The sequence below is a fragment of the Oryctolagus cuniculus genome, chromosome 5, assembly GCF_051225735.1.
Source record: "Oryctolagus cuniculus isolate XC-2025 breed Fujian yellow rabbit chromosome 5, ASM5122573v1, whole genome shotgun sequence".
Taxonomy (NCBI): domain Eukaryota; kingdom Metazoa; phylum Chordata; class Mammalia; order Lagomorpha; family Leporidae; genus Oryctolagus; species Oryctolagus cuniculus.
In genome coordinates this window covers 98,751,571-98,754,879 of record NC_142871.1, presented here as the reverse complement: position 1 = coordinate 98,754,879, position 3,309 = coordinate 98,751,571, and positions in this window count along the sequence as shown.

Sequence of the window (3,309 nt, the reverse complement as noted above, 5' to 3'; positions counted from 1 at the left end):
GGTGCTGCATGTAACTGGAATTGTGTGGTATTTGTTCTGAGACGGGATGATTTCACTAAGCATACTATCCTCCAACCTCAGCCAGGTTATTAATTTTTGTAAGATTTATTTTATTTATTTGAAAGACAGAGTTACAGAGAGAGATAGAAATACAGAGAGAGAGAGGTCTGGTTCACTCCCCAAATTGGCACAATGGCTGGAGTTGAGCTGATCTGAAGGCAGGAGCTAGGAGCTTCTTCTGGGTCTTTCACATAGGTGTAGGGGCCCAAGGATTTGGGCCGTCCTCTGCTGCTTTCCCAGATGCATTAGTGGGGACACTGGTGTTGCAGGCGACAGCTTAACCCACTGCACCACAGTGCTGGGCCCAGGTAATTCTAGTTTTGATATTTTGAGGAAACTCCATGTTGCTTCACATACGGACTGCATCATTTTATCTTCTCATCAACAGTGTTTCTCATCAACAGGGTTTCCTTTTCTTCACATCCTTGTCAACACCTGCTAACTTTTGTCTTTTTGATTATAGTCATTTTATCAGATATGAATGATATCTCATTTTAAATTATTCATTATTTGTTTATTTGACATTCACACACACACAGAGGGAGGGAGAGAGAGAGCTATTTCCTGTTTGCTGGTTCATTCACCAAATGCATGCAGTGGTTGGAACTGGGCTGCAATAGAAGCTGGTAGCCAGGAATTCAATCTAGGTCTCTGATGTGGGTGGCAGGAGCCCAGTCACTTGAGCTGTCACTGCTGCCCTCCAAGATCTGCATGAGCAGGAAGCTGGAGTCAGGAGCCAGAGTTGACAATCAAACCAGGCCACTGATGTGAGACATGGACATCTTACCAATAAGGCCTAATGCTTGCCCTACATTTTGGATTTGATTTGCATTTCTCTGATGATTAGTGATGTTGAGTACTTTTTTGTATACCTGTTGGCCATTTATATGCCTTCTTTAGAGAAAAGTCTATTTGTATCCTTCGCTCATTTAAACATTGGCTTTTTGGTTTTCTTGCTACTGAATTGTCTTTTCCTTGTATTATTTTGTGTATCAGCCCCAGATGCATGATTCGTAACTGTTTTTTCCCACTTTCTAGATGGTCTCTTTGTTGATTGCTTCCTTTGCAGTGCAGAAGCTTTTTAGTCTGATGCAGTCCTACTTGTTTACTTTTGTTTATTTTGCCTGTGCTCTTGGTGTTATGTGAAAGAAATAATTGCCAAGACCAGTGTCCGGAGGCTTTTCTCCTGTGTTTCTTCTAGAAGTTTTACAGACCTAATGTCCTGAGCTTTCAGTGCCCTACTCTGTGGAAGAGCTGAGCCAGATGGCTCTATGAACTGGGGAGAAGGTGCACAGCCTTGAAAATTCTCCCCCAGGAGGTGCACATCCACTGAAAAGATTTGAAAGACTGTTAGAATTTCTAACAGGGTCATTTGGTAAAAGTCTGTCCCTGCTGGAACTGCTTCTTACATCAATGGAATTTTGATACTAGAAAGTGTTAGGATAACCTGCCAATTAAAACAGCTGTAACTGTTTTTCTGACAGATGAACTTTTACATTTTTATGTAAATCCAATACAATTTGAAATGAAATATGAAGATTTGTTTGTGGAGAAGCTATGGTTAATCTTTTCAAAAGGATAGCTGAATTTAATTTTTAAGCATTCTTTTAGTAGGGACCATTTATAGTCATTTTCCTCATCTAGTAATTTAAGTAAAAAGAGAAATCAAGTGATGTTTCTAATTGAATTCCTCAGGAATAAAACATCAGTATTATAAGTCACTAGTTATAATGCTAATAAATCAATATTAAAGTTCAATCATTGATGTTTTTAAAAATTCTGTCAGAGGAGGTCAAATCTGCTTTCCCAGGCCATAGCAGAGAGCTAGATTGGAAGTAGAGCAGCCGGGACTTGAACTGGCACCCATATGGGATGCGGGCACTTCAGGCCAGGGCTTTAACCCGCTACACCACAGTGCCACCCCCCCCCCCCTTTATTTTTGATAACTTCAGTTGTGTCCCAGAAGTTACTGTTTTCATTGTCATCATTTTATGATTACTTAGGCACAGGAATGAATAAATCTAATGTTTAAGCAAGTTAACACTATCATACCTGTATAAAGCTTGGAAGGAATTTTTATTGATAGCTTGAATTGTATCTTAGAATCATTGTTTCCATTGTTGACATTTTCTGATTACTTAGGCCTGGGAATGTATAAATTGTATGCTATGAGGAAATCTTAATGAAATTATGCTGTCTTTGTGTTATATTAACATTACAACCTGAAATTTGAAAAGGAATTCCAATAATTACTTAGTTAAAACCTAGTCTTCCCTATGCTTTCCTTGCTGTGAACAGGTGGTTTGATTCTGTTTCTTATGCCTTATAGTCATGAGAAAAATGTTTAAATGTTTCACTATGAAACATTTAAAATATGCATAGAGGATATAGAATAATAAACTATTGAGTATTCAGTGTTGGTGGTTACTAGTTCATCCGTTTTGTCAAATTGATTCTATATGTTTCCCATTCTATCAACTTGAGCCTTCCTATTCTGCACCTCCTATACAACCAAGGGACTACTGTAAAAACAATTTCCAAATATTAAATATATTTCAAGTGGGGATAATGATGCTGGGGTGGGTGTAGTGGTACATCAGTTAAACAGCCACTTGGGATGCCTGCATTCCATATCAGAGTGCCTTTTCTTTTCTTTCTTTCTTTTTTTTTTTTTTTAGATTTATTTTATTTATTTGAAAGAGTTACAGAGAGAGGTAGAGACAGAGAGAGAGGTCTTCCATCCACTAGTTCTCTCCCCAGATGGCCGCAACGGCCGGAGCTGCACTGATCTAAAGCCAGGAGCCAGCAGCTTCTTCTGGGCCTCCCATGAGGGTGCAGGGGCCCAAGGACTTGGGCTGTCTTCTACTGCTTTCCCAGGCCATAGCGGAGAGCTGGATCGGAAGAGGAGCAGCTGGGACTCCAATTGGCGCCCATATGGGATGCTGGCGCTTCAGGCCAGGGCTTTAACCCGCTGCAGCACAGCATCAGCCCCCCAGAGTGCCTTTTCAAGTACTGGCTACTCTGCTTCCAATCTAACTCCCTGCTGACTCCCAGCGGATGATGGTTCAAGTACTGGAATTCCTGCTACCCATATGGGAGACCAGAATGGAGTTTCTGGTTCCTGGCTTTTGTCTGGCCCAGCCCTGGCTGTTGTGGGCATTTGGGAAATGAACTAGCTTATGGAAGATCTCTCTCTCTCTGCTTTCAAATAAATCAAAATAAATAATCCTAAAAAAACCCTACAATGTT